Below are 21,066 nucleotides of genomic sequence, written 5' to 3' on the forward strand. Positions count from 1 at the left end.
TTAGCTAAAAATTGCAAAATTCATTAAAGCAACTTGGTTGAAGACAGAACCACTAAAAGAGCAGAAGCTATTGATAGATTAAAGATGCAGAAAACCTTGAGTTTTTATTATATCCATGTTCCCAATGGCTCATTTTATTATATCCATGTTCCCAACGGCTTATTGAAAGTTTTATACTTAATAGGTTAAGTAAATAAAAATTCACTAATGATAATCCTATATGAGAACTAATAAGATGACCATGAATTTCCATTTACACCTTAACAGCAATAGCAAACATTTCACTGTTCATCTGTTCTGTCGCATTTGCAATTTTTAGAGAAGATGTAACACAGTTCCTATATTACTTCTTTTCCATTTAGCCTTATAGTTTCAGCCAAATATTTACTGTATGAATCATAAAAAGGTGCTACTAGGTTTTAATATACTGTAAAACAGTATTAATTATCATTCAATGTCACTTCCCTTTTGCCTGCTCCTTTTTATTCCTCCTTACATTCTCTCAGCACTTCTAAATTGCATAAATACACTTTTTTAAATCATTTACCTTTTGTTCTATGAGATCCCTTTATTGATTTTTACCGAAATTGAACTTCCATGCCAAGTTAAGGGAAATTGCCAAGGTTAGAAACACATTTTTCTTATATGAATTCAGAGAATCTTGAAACTCAAGGTCACTTTTTGAGATAATCTGAACATTTCTAAAATTTTAAGCTATAAAAAACCTAAGAGAATTGATCTATAAATTGGGACGGGATGTCTAATCTTCAAGCCATCTACAATTCATTCTGGGCTCTTGGGCAGGTCTCCTTGGGCCTTTCTCAGAGAATTTTTACCAAGAGATCAGTCCTGTCTTTCCATTCATATGCCACAGGGACATCTAATCTTCAAAGACTGACCCACATGATGGAACTGGAATAAGTGTTTTCAGTTTGCAAATTGTTGTAATGGAAAGTGGAAAGCAGCTTGTTCTGTTGAAGTTTTAAATTTTAAATGTATAAGGAACTATGTCTCAAAAGCCCAGCTATCATAAATCCCCTAAGGGAGCCCTCCATTGATTTAATCGCAGGCATAGTGGAGGAAAGGAACCTGCCCTCCAGTGGCACACAACTATACCTTAAGGAAATGAAAGGGGACTCTATAACGAGAGAGAGAGGCAACATGACAATGAAAGCATCCATCCATTCATTTGTTCTATCAACATGAAATGAACACCTCTTATATGGGCCAGGCTGTTTATTAAGCACTTGGAAACAGAAATCTACCAAGACATGGTTCTTGACCCAAAGAACACAAAGTTCCATCAGGGAGCATGAGGGGAATTGAGTGAGTAGAAGGGTAGGGTCAAACAATTAGAACAGAGTTAAAAAAAAAAAAAATAGTGAAAATGTCTGCATTAGGCATATTAAAATTTCCAAAAGACAACTGAGTCCTTTCTTTGTGCAGATTCCATTCTAAGTGGTTTGCATGCTTTAACTCAATTAGTCCTCATAGTTCTCCACGAGGGAGTTCACTGTTACCATCCTAATTTATAGATGAGGAAACTGAACCTCAGAGGGGTTAAGGAATTTGAGCAAGGTCACAAAGGTAGTGAATGGGGGAGCCAGTGTTTGAACCGTGGCAGTCTACCTTAACATTGTGCTAATAAGGGCATACGACAGTGCTTCTCGATGTACTTACCTGACAAAGGATTCATATTGAGAATACATAAGGAATTCCTACAATCTGCAAGAGGCAGACATCTCAAAAGGAGAAACAGGCAAATTGTAAGACCAGAAATTTATCAGTTTAACCTAGACTAGCAAAAGGGCATTCTAAGAGATACTCAATCGGCAGTGTTAAATGAAATCGAGACCACATATATCCTCCAACTAGGTCATCCTATTTCTATGTACACATCTCCGAGAAACCTTCACATATGCACTCAAAGGAATATAAAGCTGTTCATCATAGCTTTGTTGGGAAAGGCAAAAGGCTAAATCAACCTAAATGGACCTTAAAGAGAGAACATAAAAAAGAAGCTACATACCTATATTTATAGAACTCAAAGAAATGAACTAGGTCCACTTATATATGTATAATAAATCTCAGAAACATGACGAATTTAAAAAGTAAGCAAAACAGAAGGTACAAGGTGTATATAAAACTACACACAGAATAACTGAAAATATGCTCCACAGATAACCATATGTAAATAAAGGCATGTGCAAATAAAGGTGTGGCAGTGAGTTAAAAGAACACATTAAATGCACAGAATGCTCAAATACCTATGAAAATCCTGAGTGATAAGCTCTCCTTCTTAAATAGGATAAATTAATGATGATAATAGTAATAATAATAGCAGCTAGTACTTATCTGTACTTCCCAGCTATTATTTCCAAGAATTTTTAAAGTATTAGCTTACAAAAATGAGTTAGGTATTATCGTTACCCTAATTTTACAAATGAGAAAAACTGAGTCATAGAGGGTTAAGTATGTTTCTCCTGATCACAGAAATTTTAGATGCTGAATACAAGATTTGAATCCAGCAATCTGATTCCACAGTCGATGCTCCTATTATATTCTTAATAATTATATTGTATCCCCAGACCAGTGATATGTTAGAAGTCAGAGAAAATGCTCAAAAGTAAAAATAAAATATAGCAGAATCTACACAAAGTTTTGGAGTGGGGAGGACATGTCTGAGACTCAAGAATAAATTGTACATCGATAGACGTTTGAAAGATCATCGTGACAAAGATGGTGAACAGCCATTCTGCTTCCACTGACCCCTTCCCTAGGATAAGTTGCGTTCAACTGTGAAATGAGGGATTTGAGTAAAACATAAAGGGGAGATAAAGATAGATCATATTTTTGAGTTTCCACCATGTGCCACTGACTGTAAGTGCTTTTATATATGTTATCTTACTGAATCTTCTAAGGTAGGTATTACCAGTCTCATCTTACATAGACACCGAGACACCAGGAGGATAAGTATCTTCCTACCCTAACACACTGCAGAGCTGTGACAGGAACACATCTAATCCCAAGGCCCATAGTCTTCCCACTGCATCATCTTTTTAAAAGGTCATGTGGTCCTCCCAACCTCATGACCTATTTATACAGGTGTTTCTCCAGCTAGCAATGTACCAATTACTCCCATCCATTCACCTTATAGGATAAGCATCAGTACCAGAGGCAGCAGGACTCATGACTGCACATACAAGGAAATGCATTCTAAGCCTCATAATTGATACTTTGAATTTTCCAACACAAACACTGAGTATCTTGGTCATCAGACAACTTTGGGTGCCTATTTGAGGTTGGAAGAGTTTCCAATGACATATGTAGTCTCTCATTCTTTTGACAAGATTTTAAATTTGCTTTAAAATGACTGGATTTCCATTTATTCTTGTTTCTACTTTCCCATAGGTCTAAAAATGAGCAGGTTTTTAAACACAGTGACACATACTCCAAGACTTCACCTCTCCTTTCTGTGCTCCTTCTTTTCTACCAGGAGCTGTCTTTTGAACCTCAACAAATGTGGACTTTCTCTAGCGTTACTCTGTCTTGACATCCAAAGCAAGTATTGTTTATGATACCTGAGGGGAATGGGTGAGGAAAGTAGACGGTTGTGTCTACCTCTCCATATATATCAAAACCCGTTAGCTTCTGCCACCTTTGAGAATGCAGCATAACCAAAAGACAAAGGGGCTTTGAAGTTTGGCAGACCTGTGAATTCCAGATCCTCCATTTACAATTGATGTGACTTTGGGCAGATAATTCTCCAAGCTTGGTTTTTACAACTTTAAAATGTACATAGTAATACTTACCATTGTGGGTAACTTTGAGAATTCTGGAAAACCTATGTGATGTAGCTAACACAGTCGGCTGAGATATAAGAAGTCCTCGATGAATGGTCTTCATTGTCATGGTGTTAGCATCCGGAGTTTTTAAACTTAAAGGCACCTTAGGGTCATACTAGCTACACCTGAACATTTTATGAGAGTAAACTTCAGCCAGAGGGGCAAAGTATCTTATCCAAGGTCCCACAACCAGCTCGCAACTGAGCAGGGAACTGGAACATAATCTCCCGCCTCCGTCCTATGCTCAGTTCCCTTCGATGACTCTCAGACCTTCCCAGTGTTTCTAGCCTTTCAACAGTCTGGTTTCTTTTCTGATTCCTAACTCTTTATTCACTCAAGTATTGTGCTGGCCAAAAAGTTCTTTCGGTTAGTGAATACGTTGTTCAATAAAGTTCTTCAAGAAAGTGAAAAATGTCTTTTATTTTTACTTAAAACTGACCGAACTTTATGGCCAACCCAATATTTTCATTCCACCAGATTTTCTTCTGGTATCATCCACATCTGAGACTCATTTGAAATCTGAAATACATTTGGATAACCTCAGAGTTCACTCTTTCTTGCTCTGCCTCTGTCATATGTGAACATGTACATGGTATTTGAAGGTTCAAAGAAAAGTTCTTAGGGATTATTTTTAGCTCATCGCTCCTTCACCACCTTGACATCTGCATGCTTTGTGTAATTAATTTACCGTAAGAACGGTAATGTTGAAGGAAATTTCTTCTGAGTGTAGAAGTGGCTGAAAAATTGTTGCGAGGAGTCACAGCAGTAATAAAACTATTGCTGAGTCTGGGTTTATTAGAAAGCAAAATAAACAGCACGCTGCATGCTGACTTCATCTTCATTAAACATTCATACTGGAAATGCTTCCCTTGTCTACAGCCAAGATGTTATCCTTTACAGAAGAAGAAAAAAAACCCCAGAAATCACTAAACCAACATACCGTAAGTGTTCCAGGGCTTTGGGAAAGCAGTGTTACATAAAATCTTCAAATAAGTTAGCCTAAGCAGTTTGGCCTTCAAATAATTTCACCCACCTTGGGGCAGGGCGTGGTGAGGAAGGAATCTGGAGGAGAGTGAATTGACTTGCATTCTACCATGCAGAGAAACGTAAATAAAAATCCAAGAGATCTTTATGCCACTGCCATCATGGTGTGTGAGTCACTTGGCCTAATATGTTAAGAGGATTAGCCCTAAAGCTGCGTGAACTTTGAAACAGCCCAGTGAAGCTTATGTGCTTGCCAGCTTAAACTGGTCCCTGGGAAGACCCCTCTGGTCATCAGGAATTTGGCAGCCTGAGTATTCTGCTACATCCTCCAAAGCAAGGTCGAGCTCCTGGGTGTCAGCGCTGTAGCCTCTCTTTGTGTTTAAGGTGGAGGTGAAATAAGAGCTAGAAGGCAAGGGAACAGGGGTCGCCAAGAAGGTCGTGATGGAAGCCAAGGTCTAAAATATTTCTTGTTCATGCTTTCCCAAATTAAATTTGCTTTAACCAAATTAAATTTTTAAAAAAACCACTCCAGGGGTTGCACCCTACTTATGGCTTAAAGGGTCAAAAGAAAAGCCCTTTCTCTATCCATTTAAACTAGAGGGAGCTTCAGTGGGCAATGAATGAATCTTCCCTGTAGGAATAAAGGCACCATGCTATGTGGTTCATGTGGAAAACAGTCTGGAAAAGGAATGGGAACTCACAGTAAAATGGTTCTTCTCTTAAGAAGCCCCTGAAACAACTACCTTTACACTTCAACTTAGCAAAAATGGAGTATATCACCGACTACAGAGACACGCTGAGAAATCTTCCCATCACAAGCTGATCACTACGTGTGCTGAATATTGCTGGATGTCCAGTAGATAGGGCTGTATTCAACTGTCTGGGCATTTCAGTGTCCCAAGGTATCTGACAATTTAAAGGCATAGTTGCAGGATCATCCTGAAACACATACTCCCAGCAAACACAGGCTTAAAAAAAAAACTTCTTTAAGGCAGGTAACCTCCAGATACAGATTTCGTGGGGCCTTTTGCTGGGGATGCCAAAGGTTTTGGAAGGAATTTACATGAAATGCATCATTCAGGAAGCAGCTGGGAAACCTGTCCCTGTGACTCTCCTAGGTGTCCTTTGAAGCCCCTGCTTCTGATTCAAGGATATCAAACGACAGGGACCCTTCTTTGTCTCCAGAAGAGGAAAAAACTGGGAGGGCGGCTTAAACACTTGAGCCAGTGCTATGTCATCATCACAAAAGACAGAAGCTGATAAGAACAGTCAGTCCAGCCAAAGACGTTTTAGAGAATCAATAAAAGTTGCCAATAGAAAAGAAGGTTCCTGGATTCAGATGTTTTCTACAAAGTGAGGATGATCTAGATCATTTTCGGATAGAAAGCAAGAGGTAGGGGGAGAAACGCAAGTGCTACTTGATAGCTTTGCAGTATTAATCTGGAAACGAGACTCACTGTTTAAATTTCATTCTGGGCTTTTGCCACAGCCAATAGGTTTGTGTAATAACTCTGTCATGTTCTCTTTCTCCCATCCTGGGTCTGCTGATATGAAGTGAATTCATGAGGAAAGAGCTGGTTTGACGAAATAGAAAATCAGTTGTAGGAACAATGAGTTTTTCAGCGGAAAATATACTGTATTTTTAACAAACCATGACTTCTCAGCTGAAGGAGATGTAATGCAGGATCAACTGCATGTGATGAAATACTTTTGCTCCACACAGATGTATTTTCATTTATAATTACGTCATACAAAGAACATTGCTGGGGCCCCCGTTTCAGATAGGCTAGAACACCCACCAAGCCATACTTGTGATTGCTGTTCATGTACTTGTTAATTCTCCTTTGGGGATTTTCTGGCAAGTCTTTTTTTTTTTTGTAAACCAAAATTAACAGAGATCAAATGTGCTCAGCATTGCTCAGGGGTTACTGGAAATCTGTGCAAACTTCTCAAAATATAATTCCAAAACAAAAAAAGGTAAGTGAAAAATAAACACAATGTATGTAGCTATTAAACACAATTTATAAATAAACACAATTTATGTAGCTATTAAAATGCACTTTCCACATTTTCCTGATTTGAAATGGGAGTCTGGTTCTCAAGAAAGTATGCTGACTGATCAGGCGATTCTGAGTTTCTGGCATTAGGGTGAGATATCAAATCTGTCTCTTGACTTTAACCTCCACTATGCCCTGTGGCTTTATGACCTGACTTGAAGTGTTTAAAAGGTCCAAGATGGCCATTCTTCCCTTTAACCCAAGCTTGTAGCTTTGGCCCAGATCCAGTGTGCTTCTCCAAGGTCAGCAGGAAAACAAGGACTCCATAAAACCATTAACTCTGAGAGACTGACTACATAAAGAAACAATGGCCAGACCATATATCAGAATAGAAGTCTGACCCATGACCAGCAGTAGCCTGCCCAGGAAACTAACCCTTTATAATCATCAGTCCGGGAAACCAGTCTACTATAAATCTGACTTGTAGGAAGTCAGACTGCTATCTCTAGTAACAATTGAGGAGGCCAAACAATAACTTTTGTAATAATCAGCCCAAAATGTCCAGGACTTGATCAATATCTGACAGCTTCCCCAATTTTTGACCCTGCTTCCTACTTAGGGCCAGCCAAAAAAAGCCAAATATGCACCCCTACCCAATCACATAGGACACAATAGGATCATAACTAGCCATATTGTTGTGATCTAGGCACTTGCAAAACAGGAAAAATCATATGTTTAGGATTCAAATAGTCAATCAGCATCCAACCAGGAACAGAAAAACCACTACGTATTTCAAACAGAGAGATGTTTAGAAAAGACATTGGTTATAGAAGAGTTGGAATTTCTGAGGTCAATGGGAGGGGTGCTGAAGAGTGAAAAAGAGAGAATTGTTGTTAATCTCTGATCAGGAAGCCACTATCGCTCCTGGACAGGATCCTATGAGCCCATACAGACTGGTACTTTGATGGAACCACACCACTCCTAAGCACAAAAATGGGAGCTGCATTCCTATTTGCTACTAAATCGTTGGCAGAAGTGCCAGAATCCCCACCCGCCGGGAGCCACTTCTGCCATTGCTGTCACTGCCACAGGCCAGGACCTGAAGCATTCCAATATGGCTTTTCCTCTTTTCATTTCACAGTCTCAGCCCAGTGCCTTCCATTGGAAGGACCCACCTGGAAGACAGCTGGCCAAGGTGGCTTGGGAAACACAGTCTGCAGTCTTCCAAGTCCCAGTGCGAAGAGAAAGGCAAGTGTGGAGCTGAGGGAACAGATACTATCCAGCACAGGTAAGAAACCAACAATAAGATAAACAAGTTAAGTCTACAATATTAGACTGCCATGACCTTGAAAGCCCCTAGGACGAAATGAGTGACAAAGCTAGACCCCCATCCTCCCCATCTCAGATGTTACAGGCTTGGGGATGGGCCCAGTACGGGGTGGGGGATGGGAGGGCACGGAGAGAGAGTGCTGGAGGAGGAGAAGCTTTGCACAAATTCTGAGCCCAATTACAGAGGGGAGTTACGGGTGGGAGCTATATTTCTCCTGTGCACATGAAGCTCTGACACCCCATCCTGTTTTTGACTCACCCTAGCTCTCTACAATAGCTATTCACAACACATCCACTGGAAGATGCATTTCTCCTCTGGAGAGAACCAGGGCCAGAATTTGTAGAATTATGTTCTGGGACCATCGGGGGAAGATGGTGAGGATGCGTAATGAAGAGACCTCTTCTTTTTCGATTCCATTTATTTATTTCATTCAACCACTACTTACTGAATGCTGACCGTGTGTGCCGGCATCATTTCAAACACAGGGGATACAGTAGAGGAAAAAAATCCCTGCCCTCATACAGTATACCTTCTACAGGGAGAAGGTAAACAATCATGTGATTAAAAGGTGGTAAGTAACCTGAAAAAGAGCAGGGCAGGGGGAGAGGCAGAGCAGAGGCAGACTTTGCCATTTTTTTTTTAGCAGTTTTTTTTTTTTTTTTTTTTTTTTTGCGGTACGCGGGCCTCTCACTGTTGTGGCCTCTCCCGTTGCAGAGCACAGGCTCCGGACGCGCAGGCTCAGCGGCCATGGCTCACGGGCCCAGCCGCTCCGTGGCATGTGGGATCCTCCCGGACCGGGGCATGAACCTGTGTCCCCTGCATCGGCAGGCGGACTCTCAACCACTGCGCCACCAGGGAAGCCCTGCCATTTTAATTAGGTGGATGCGAAGGGCTTCACTGAGGAGGTAATATGTGAGCAAAGTTGTCAAGAGAGTGAGGAAGTCACGTGAGCACCAAGGGCCCATCTACCTGGCAGAGGAAATTGAAAATTCAAAGGCCCTGAGGCAAAATGTGACTGGTGTGTTTAGCCAGCCGTTCAGGTGGCTAGAAGAGAGAAGCAGCAATGAGGTCAGGAAGAACGAAGGTCATCTCACAGAGGGCCCCGAGGGCCGTTGTAAAGGTGGCTCTTCCTCAGAACAAGACGCAAAGGCGTTGGAGGACTTGGAGCGAATGAGGGACACAATGTGATTGAGAGTTTTGTGGGGTCACTATGGAGGCCATGTAAATGGGTGGGAGACCAGTCCGGGCACTTGCAGGATTCCCAGTGAAGGATGTCCTGCAGGTAGCGGTTGTGGAGGTGCTGATAGCAGTTTGTTCACATAAACAGACACAGGAAACTACTCCAGCTAGACATAATTTTATCTGCAACACTCCACTGGAAAGTCCAGTCTAAATATATACTCTTGATGTTGCTAGGTTAGCAGTATCACCTCCAGACCTATGTATTACACCAAATTCACTGTATATTTTCAGCCTCTAGGCCCCAACTACTGCAGAAAATGTGTTGCTCTTGGATCATAATTAATAGGACAAATAACTAAATGCCTTTCACACTGAGCACCTCTCCTTTTATTTGCTTACAGTGCATTTTCCAAAGGCGGACACTTTTTAACAGAAAATGCCTGTGACTATTTCCATTCAGCTGTATGTTGAGCACCCACAGATGAAAATAGTACATATGACAAAAAGCTACAATAAAATCAGTAATGCTTGAAAATGCCATATTTTATAAGTACAACACCATCTCCACTCAACTGAAAAGTAATCGCAGGTGCAGAAAACCAAATATTTATAATGCACTGACCACAAGTAAGGTGCATAAGGTTTCCCAGACCCTGTGTCATTGTCATGGAAATGACCTCTGTAGAAAAGTGAAATCCAAGTCAGACAGCTTTGTGATACACTGAATTCAGTCAGGAGCCATTTAAATATGGAGGTCAGCTGTCAGAGGGGACAGACAGGAAAAGCAAGAATTCAGAATAGAAATAAGTAATACATTGATTAACCAAAGCTAAGCACCATGGATTAACATGGGTGGAGGCTGTGGACTATAATTTCCCTTGAAAATCAAGGAATGAGCTATCTCATCACCAAGGTGGTGGGTGAAGGTGATCCTTTAATGAGGATCAATTTAATGATCCTCATTAAATTGTGGGTTCTACGTCATAAGGACTATAAAAGGAAGCTTACCTTAAATGTCACCAGTTCCAGACCTCATAGCCAACCAAAACCATTCGTCAATTAGCAACCTCCAAGAGCTAATAACGTAATTTAAAACTTAATTCCCTTGGTAGGCAAAACCGCAGTTGTTTCGTTAGAGGGTAAATTCTTTAGGAAGAAGTTAGGAAATATCCTAAGCGGTATGATTTATGTTAGATTTAGAACTAACCTATATGAGATATTTTAGGTATTGATAATGTGTGAGAGGATTTGACATATTAGGCTCTTCTAATGCAAAATAAGTCATGATTTTGTTGGGAAATCTGTAATTAAACGATCAATTTAGACTTGTGACATTAACCAGAAATCTTATAAATTTGCTTATAACATTGGGACATTTAAGGCACTGGTTCTCAAATCTTCCCATCCTTCAGAATCACCTGGAGAGCTTGCTAAAACACAGCTCGCTATCCTAGTTTCTTTCTTTTTTTTTTTTTTTTTTTTGCGGTACGCGGGCCTCTCACTGCTGTGGCCTCTCGCATTGCAGAGCACAGGCTCCGGACGCGCAGGCTCAGAGGCCATGGCTCACGGGCCCAGCCACTCCGCAGCATGTGGGATCCTCCCGGACCGGGGCACGAACCCATGTCCCCTGCATCGGCAGGCGGACTCCCAACCACTGCGCCACCAGGGAAGCCCACTATCCTAGTTTCTTATTCAGTAGATCTGGAGTGGAGTCTGGGAATTTGCATTTCTAACAAATTCTCAGGTGATGCTGCTGCTGCTAGCCCAGGAACCACACTTTGAGAAACACTAATTTACAGGTTCTTAAGATTCACTTTATTCATAAGGTAAATTTATTAGACTTAAAAGAATTGCTTAAGAATTTAAGTTAAATCAGATTACTTAAAAAGAAAGTCAATAATATTAAATCTATAAGCACAGCTTAAACTCTTTAAAGGTTAATGATCTAAGTGTAAGTGACACCAAACATTAATAAAGAGTCCCACAAAAATGTACCCATTATATATTGAATAAGATTTATAAGCTTAAGGAAAAACTCAGGGTTTACTTGAGTAACTTGATTCAACTAAGTATTAATATTTAAAATCGAAGTCACCTCTGAATAATCTTTTTTGTGCACTAGACTCACTCTCAAGGACATAAAAAATCCAGCGTTGACAGTAGTCACTTCATTTCCCAGAGCTTCCAAGCCCATGGATTGGGAACCTTTGGCATAAAGCACTAACTAAATGTTCACCCTTTTCCTAAACCATTTGATGCCTCTTCAAATGGCCTTACTCCTCTGCTCAGAGAGTCGGGGCTTGCTTTGAAGCCAGTGGACTGAACAAAGAGTCCACATCTTGATCGACTTCGCCTGCCACAGGAATGAATCTCCTGCAAACGCTCTGGGAGCTTTTCTCTCTACTCCCCTGCTAACCGTCATTGTCTTCATGCACTGTCAGAGGACACCACGGAAAGAAGAATGGCATGTCAAGATCAATCTTCCTCCAGAGACACTCCTTGAAATAATGTTGAATAGCTGAGCTTTTGGAAGCCTTTACTCCGGAGACCAATTATCTCCCTGCTACAATGTATTCAGCCTTCACCAGCTTGGCTTCTGGACCCAGCTGTTTTCTGTAAGGCCAGATGTATTTTGACTCACAGATGTGATCATTTAAATTAACAAAGTATTCTATGTTTTTAAAAAGGGACATTTATCAACCTTCAGGGAATAATGTCCTTGGTTCATTTTTCAGGTTAGAACTGTTGTCCCTCATTTTTCTTTTAGACCTAAAAGTATTACTATATCATAAATAAAAACACAATGGAAGCACCTAAAGCTACCCTCCAGTGCAAGGAAGAAATAAAGTTAGTTAAGGTCCTAGATTTCCACTGAATTCCACACCCACTTTGAAACCCAACTCTATTGAATGCTGAGTGTCAATCATTGGTTAAGGCCAGATATACCCTATGGCATCCTTAAGAATTTAGGCATGTTTTATTTGGGTTGCAAAGCAATCTCTTATTATCTGGGAATCATTGTTTTTAGATCCAATATTAACTGAAAATTTACAGAAAGCTGTCCAAAAAAAAATCTATGGTCAATTTCCTTTGGACCTCAAGACACTGTAGTTCATGCAACTAGTTTTAGCAAATGCTCCATGTTAAAAGTTGTGTTGTGTTATTACAGGAGACATGAGCTAGAAAAACAGATTGTATAATGAGATGCTTCAAATTCTGGCCTGGCTTTGCCTAAGCCTGTTTTCTCATTAAAAGAGGAAAACATTACCTACCTAGTGTCTGGCTCATAAAAGATGCCCAATAAATCTTAGCTATGATCTCTTTTTAACCTAAATGCCTATAAATCAGAAAATGGTTTATCACTTTGGTGGAATTATATGTGGTCATTAAAAAGTTTTTTGTAAAACTATGTAATGTTATATTTAAAATATAAAACTATTAAATTATAAATAAGTAAACTATTTTAAAAACTGTATCTAGTGGGGCTTCCCTGGGGGCGCAGTGGTTGAGAGTCTGCCTGCCGATGCAGGGGACACGGGTTTGTGCCCTGGTCCGGGATGATCCCACATGCCACAGAGCAGCTAGGCCCGTGAGCCATGGCCGCTGAGCCTGCACGTCCGGAGCCTGTGCTCCACAACGGGAGAGGCCACAGCAGTGAGAGGCCTGCATACCGCAAAAAAAAAAAACACAAAAAACAAAAAACTGTATCTAGTGAAAATCTACCAAATTATTAATAAACTATGTGGAACTATGGCCTTTTCAAGATTATCCTTTCTACTTTTCTATATTTTGGACATATTTTAATTTCATCAGTAGAGACCAAATGAACAAATTCAATAAGTAGAAATTTTTAAATTGTGAATGAAATTACATTAGCATATTGAACTGTTATAAACTACCAATTGGAACTGTAATGATACACAACAATTGTATCTTATCCCCCCCACATATATCATAATCACAATTAAAATAGCATCTAAATCATTGCTTATCTTGAAGACATTTTCGATAAACCTTTGTAGCAGACTGTGTGGTTATTAGTTCTTTCCATTTGACAGGTAAGAAAGAATTGGGAACAGGCACACTCAGCTTCTTAATTATGGAGCTATTACAGACACCGGCAACCTCGTGGATTGTGCTCATTGGTCACCTGTTGTCCTTGCTCAAGACTATGTAACTTCTACATTGAACTAGCAGTGTGCTCAGAGGCCAGTTACATAGCCTCTCTAGTGTGTATCCCATCTACAAATGGGAATGGAGACATCTTCCCTCCCCATTTCACAGGGTTATAAGAGAACCAAACAACATAGTACAGGTGGAAACTTTCCACATAGTAAATTTAAGGTATTTTCTTGTATTCTTTTAAAGTAATATTAAAATCTCCAACACTAATTGTGGATAACCAAATTCTTCACATTGTAAGGAAGGCAACTGCCACTTAGTAGATGCCTCCAAAATATTAGTTCCCCTTTCTTTACTCTCTTGAAAGTAAGAAAATGTTAATAAAGATGTAGTTCTATAGAATTTTGGAGGTTTTAGAGGTTATTTATTCCACCCCATCACAATATCCCTGATAATATGTTATTCAGCTTCTGCTTGAGCACTTCCATTGAAAGAGAAACTCTACCTCATGGGGGACTTTTCTTTCTTCTGATACAGAAAGTGGCATTCCATTTACATGTGTATTTCAATGTGCTCCAACAGAAAAGAGGAAGAAAAGAATCAGTAGCAACCTTTTTTTTTTTTTAAATCTTAGGAGGATTATAATCTGTTTCTAAACAGATATATATCTGTTTAGAAACTTTTTTTTTCTTTTCAACTTTTTTCTGCTGTGCCTGGATTTTATTCATCTGAATGTCTAATGAGGAAGTCTCAACTTTCGCAGGTTTATCTTGAGCACTGTTACTTCACAGGCAAGAATTTTCCTTTTTAAATTTTCATTACATCAACATCATCCTATATCATAAATAGACAGACTGGAAAAAAATTAGCTTCTTAGGGGTTAGTTGCGCATTATGGGTAGCAATTTGCAAATACTTTGCTCCTTGAACCTCAGGAACTGGGTGTGTAATGAACAAACCCCTGCAAAGTAGTGATGGGAGTGAGTCCTTTCTCAGCACTCTACCTGGATACCATGGGGTAAGAAAAGTTTAAGCCTTGCAAGAACTACCTCCACACCTTGTTCAGTGAGAAAATTTCTCTTGCTGATATCTATAGAGATATACAAGTATGTTGAAATTTAAATATGAGAAATGGGCAATTTTGCCCATCTTCACTCAGCTCGGGCATTCCAATCACCATGGCTGTTTTTTAGCCTGAGATGAAGAGTAAGATGGCAAAGATGACAAGTTGTGTGGCTCTAATAGTCAACTGGCCCTAGTGTCCCATCTCAGAGGATGATAGCTGTGAGACGGCTCTGAAAATTCATCTCACCCTCTGCCATGGCCCAGGTCTGCAAATATTAGGGGTGTCCTCGGATAGGTCAAGGCTTCATTTCTAATCATAAGGAAGCGTTCTTGTAAAGCAAAACTGCATAACTTCGAAAACAACTGGGCTCAGAATGTTCTTTTCCATTTGCAGTGGTGTTGGAATCCATCAGCTGCTCTCATTTACTCAAGCTTCAGGTCACTTATGGTAGGACGTATCCAGCCTTACAGAACCTTCCATTCTCTTTGTTGACCCACAGAGTAAAGGAGGGCTCTGTTGCTTCGAAAAGCAGCAGTCTATCCCAGAGTGAGAGGACTTATGTGAATATTTCCCAAGGTAATCTTGACAGCTAAGAGAAGCTTGTTTTAATCAGAGATCACCTGGGTATCATCACTCAGCCATCCCCAAACTCCCCAAGCCCTGCCTCCCCCAAACTCTTTCCTAAGAATTGCAAGAAGCATTTACCCACAGAGGCACATGGAGTTTCCTGCAGACCTAGGAACTGAGTTTTTTGGTGAGTAAAAAGTCCGGGCTGGGCTTCCCTGATGGCACAGTGGTTGGGAGTCTGCCTGCCGATGCAGGGGACACGGGTTTGTGCCCCGGTCCGGGAAGATCCCACATGCCGTAGAGCGGCTGGGCCCGTGCTCCGCAACAGGAGAGGCCACAACAGAGAGAGGCACATGTACCGCCAAAAAAAAAAAAAAAAAAAAAAAAAAAAAAGAAATGGGCTTCAAAATATGAAGGAGCCAAGGGACTTCCCTGGCAGTCCAGCGGTTAAGACTGCCTTCCAGTGCAGGGGACGCAGGTTCGATCCCTGGTCGGGGAACTAAGGTTCCACATGCTGCAGAGTACGGCCAAAAGTTAAAAAAAAAAAAAATGAAGGAGCCAAGAATGCTGAGATAAATGAAGACCACAGAGGATAAAAGGTTAATTAACTTAAAATTTCTTCCTTCATTCTATGGACTTGGAGGAATCTGATTTAGACAAAGTTTTAGGTACGTACAACTTTCCAAGATGATCTTCCCTCATCTTTTCAAAATCTGATTTATAGAGACAAAACAGATTATCCCAAAATATGAGTTTTGGGGACAGCCATGATCATCTTTTTTACGCAAAAAAATGAGCCCAGAGACAGTAAAGCAGGTAACTAGCAGAAATGCAGACAGGTGGTAATTATGCCTCAGGCAAAAACCAATAGTTATTAGAGAAAGGCACTGCCCCCAGGGCCCACACTAACAAACGCATCCAATACAGAGGCTGCGAACAGGGAGTTAGGAACACATCACAAGGCCGTGATGACAAAAAGGCCGGCTCGAAGGTCAGGAGAGCTGTCCTGGGAGCAGCGGGGAGGTCCAAGAAAGGTTAAAGAGCTTTCATTGAGTTCAACAAAGTTCCCAAGCCAATTCTGTGCTCAGTTTCTTCATTTTCCTGGGCAGCTAATCAACATGGACATGGATAGCTCAAAGCCATGACCCTGCCAAAGCCAGGGTGGTAAGGGAAGATGGCGGCCAGGGCAGGAGGATGACAGACATGGGGGAGAGGGTGAGGTGCCACAAAAGGGGGAACAGGGAAATCAGCCTCTCCTCAGGGAGAAGTGACACTAAATGCCCAGATCAGCAAACTCCTGCTTGAAGAAACGCCTTAGGACTTCAGGACTGGGTGTGTAATGAACAAACCCCTGCAAAGTAGTGATGGGGGTGAGTCCTTTCTCAAACACTCTGCCTGGATACCATGGGGTAAGAAAATGTTTAAGCCTTACAAGAACCATGTTTAAGCTGGTGCAACTTATACCACAAAGGGTTAATATTCCTTCTCTATAAAGAGCTTCTAAACAATGAGAAGAAAAAACCACCAACAAGCCAATACAAAAAAATAGGAAAAGGTCCTAAACGAAATGTGAATGACCCTTAGTCACAGAAAAATATGCTCAAATTCACTCATATTCCAATAATTAAAACTAGGAGGTACTATTCTTCATATATTGTCAAATATTCAAAAGCACAGCAACATATTGTTGACAATTCTGTTGTGTTACTAGCACTTTTCTCTTATGCAAGGTATGACTTTCATACCTTGATAATGGGAATTCAAAATGGCACAACTCTTATAAAAAGGAATTTAGTAATATTATACATATACACTCACTCACACATACATACACACACACACACACACACACACACACACACACACCCCTTCTGACCCAGTAGTCCATTCCACTTTCAGAATTCTATCCCAATGATACACTGACAAAAAGAATAAATGATATCTGAAGAAAGCTGGTTGTTGTGCTATCATTCACAATAGCAAAAGACTAAACACAACCTAATAGCCATCAACAAAGGACTGGTTGAATACTCCTATGGAGTATGTTTATCTTTAAAAGGTAATGAATAAAATCTATAATACTGATATAAAATTATTTCAAGCACATATTTGGCAGAGACAATATCAAGTACAGAATGCTGAGTATAATATCAACTTCTGTTTTATAAAGTGGAAATATGTAAATATACAAAGATATGTTTATATTCTCAAAGAGAAACAGTGGAAGGATAAATCAAAAACCCAGTAAAGATGGCCACCTGGACATGAGCAGCATGAAAGAAAGAGTTGGAAATGAGGATTTTAACTGTATCTTGTTCTGTACATTTGACTTATAGACCACGTAAATGTTTCTGATTAAAGTAAAAAAGAAAAATACTGAAAAAAGTGAGCCTAACTGTTTATCAAATTATTGGCATACCACACTTAAAACCAAATAGTTTCCAATAAATTTTCAACAGAGATCTTGGCCATTTATATTTAGTAGCATATATAAGATAACCAACCACCCAGGTTTTACCCAGGACTGAGGGGTTTCCTGGCACCCAAGACTTTCAGTGCTAAAACCAGGAAAGTCCTAGGCAAACCAGGACAACTACATCACCTTATTTTAAGACAAATAATAAAGGCAAAGAAATCTTAAACTGAATGCAGTCATTTTATCACTATTTTGAAGTTATTATAAATATATGTCAAGATAGAGTAATTATATTAATATTGTCATGAACCAAGATATCAGCATAAGAGAAAAGTGCTAGTAACATACAAAACTGAAGTAATAACAAGAAACAAGTAAATGTGAATTGGAAAGAATTTGGGGGAATACTGAGGCAGTGATGCGGTCTTTTTAAAATCTCTTCAAACACCCTCAGAAAAATGGACAGAGCAGCTAGGAATGCAAAACTAAAAATACACAAGCAACATTTACAACAAAACTGTGTGACAAAGTATCCCCCAAATAGAAAGGTATATGGATAAAATATGCTATGAGCATCTGTGTAGGAGACAGCAGAGGAAAGCAATGTGCTACCTGCTAGGCCTGAAAATAAAAGAAATGCTAAATAATCAATAGATATTTACTGCAGAGTTTGACATGCCAAAATAAAATTGAGAAGATTCTGAACACTCACAGATAATTAAAAGGTGTGCATCTGAAGATGCTGGAGCTTTGAGAATACAAGCTCACATAACTAAATAGATAAAGCCTTCTTTCACGAAAAGCCTCATCCTGAGGAAAGACAGCTGGGGAGAGTGCCAAATTTTGCAAGTCAGAATCCATAGAAGTAAAGGATAAAGGAAGATACAGATAAAGTAGGAGAAGGGAAAGAGGTAGAAAACACTAGGCCATATTTATTGAATTTTGAATTTGTAAACATCTGACAAAGATAAAAAACAAGAAAAGGCAGGTTTAGATCTGCGAAGCTAAAAACGCTAACCTGACCCACCCTGGCCTCCTGAAAGTTCAGTAAATCTAATAGCACACAAAAATGAGCAATAAACAGAACTGTGTCAATTGCCACATACACACACAAACACCAGGAGCAGAAAAAATGTCCCTCCAGATGTCGAAAGAATTCCAGAAAGATAAAATCACCAAACAGATGAAAGTTATAACCAACTATTTCAAAAACTAAAAGAAACTTTCACATACATATTTTAAAACCTACAGAATAACCCAGGTTAAGATTGAAAAACTCAGATATGGGGTAAGAACTAAGCAAAGAATTAGAAATAAAAGAAAACATTATTTCAGATATGAAGCCTGAACTATAATGCACGCAAGAGGAAATAAACAGATAATTCTTCGTGAGAGGTAGAAGGTAAGAGCAAAGAAAATTTACAATCAAAAGAAAGCAAAGGGATAAAAAGTATTTGGGGTGGTGGGGGGAAATAGGTGATAGAAAAAGAGCCAACATGTACATAAAGGGCTTACTAAAAAGGAAATCCAATGGAACAAAACAATAAAATTAAGAAAATTTACTAATTCCCCCCCCCAATTATTTTTGTGAAAGGGAACAATGAGTATGTGGGAACAACAACCCAGAATGACACACTCTGAAATATTACCTAATAAAATAACTGGACTTTAAAGACAAAGTTTTTGGGCCCACAGGCAACAAACCAAGGGGCTTATTAGAGGGAAAAATCAGACAGGCAAAAAGTGGATTTTTGTTGTTAATTTTTGGGTTAATTTTTATGTCAGAAAATAATGGAGTAACATATACACACTACTATACATAAAACAGATAACCAACAAGGACTTACTGTGTAGCACAGGGAACTATACTTAATATATTGTAATAACCTGTAAGGGAAAAGAATCTGAAGAACAGACATATATATATATATATATATGTATAAATCACTTTGCTGTATACCTGAAACTAACAACATTGTAAATCAACTATACTTCAATAAAAACGTTAAATTAAAAAGTTTTTAATTTGAAAAAGAAAATAAATTTAAGAATTTAAAGGAAAGACAATGTGATTTCAGAATTTAACATATAGCCGAGCTGAATTTTAAGTGTAAAGGCCACACATACTTAACAACCTACAAGAAATCTGATAATATTATTCTCATGAGCCCTTCTGGAGAAATCTCTTGGACCACGAGCTTTCAGCAGATTGGAAAGACACTGACACAAGGACAAGTGTGTCACCTCGGAGGCTGTAGTTGGCTTCATCATGGTCCTTATATGGGTACCTGCAGTCCCTGAGGCCTCTCTTCTAAACTCATAAATTCTTAAGCCCCTGTCTCTTCCCTTTTGTTTCCTGGGCCTACTGTTACTATCTTTGGGTAAACTCAGCATCTTGTTTTATACAATATTATCTGTAACCAATTCCTAGTTTTAAAAAGTCTTCTATAAAAAATTAGAAATAGCAGTATAAAACATTATTTTTTCTTCAAAAAAAAACACTATTTTTTTCCTTCAAAAAAACCACAAAAACAAAAAACTTTCCATGTTTTGTCTATTGGAAAAGCCAAGAAGCAATAACATCCCAGTAGCAATGAGTACAGACATCACCCAGGCCTCTACGGTCCATTTGCCATGACAAAGAAGCAGGGCTTCTTGGGAAAATTTCTTATTCCAAATCTTGGAAATGTATAAAATAAGCCTGAGGTCCATGACATCCATGCAAATTTCTCTCACCCTCCCAGGGTGCAGATGTTAGTGATGAGTTCTCACCATCACCACCGCGGTCCTTATTACAGTGTCCACCCCTGCTTCTCAGGACACTTCATGTGGAAGTTGAGTGACTGGGTGCTGGTTTCAGCTACTCCTGGAACCAACAAACCCCTTTACTCCTCCCAGTGTCTGAGAGAATACCCTAAATCTTTCGGAAACTTATCAGCTTCCATCGTCCCACCCAATCTCTCAAAATCCCACCCCGTGGCCCTTCAGACACGCTGGTCTTTCTCATCCCACGTGTGTGGTGTGGGGACTGAGATACTGGAAGGAGATATTTTTTCCTTTCTGATTATCCAGTTACAGTGGAGGTTAAGTTAGCAAGTGATGAGACTATGGTAAGTGAGGGAAACAGAGCTGGACAGAGAGGGGGATGAGGGGTGGAGAATGCAAGCAGCCAGCAGGGTATCTCCGGAAAAGGTAACGCACAGCTCTGGTGAGTCCAGCCTCTGTAAACACTTTATAATCAACTGTACTTTTTCTTTTTCTTTTTTGCTTGGGCAAATGTTAAAAGGAAAACCAGCTACAAGAGTCCCAAACAGAAGTAATTACCTGACTTTCTCTTACTTCGTCTTGCTTCTCCTGCTCTAACCATCTTAACTTTCTCACATCTATTTGATAAAACAAGAAACAGAAAATAAAACCGATATGAGCAGAATGCATCACAATGAACCATTCTTGGCATCAGAGGTGTAAACAGGTTTTCCAGCTCCCTTTGCCCCCACAGGAAAGTCTGAAAGACAATAAAAGGATCCCATAAGTTGGGCCAGAGCTCACTACAGAGCC

The sequence above is a fragment of the Hyperoodon ampullatus genome (assembly GCF_949752795.1).
Source record: "Hyperoodon ampullatus genome assembly, chromosome: 13".
Classification (NCBI taxonomy): domain Eukaryota; kingdom Metazoa; phylum Chordata; class Mammalia; order Artiodactyla; family Ziphiidae; genus Hyperoodon; species Hyperoodon ampullatus.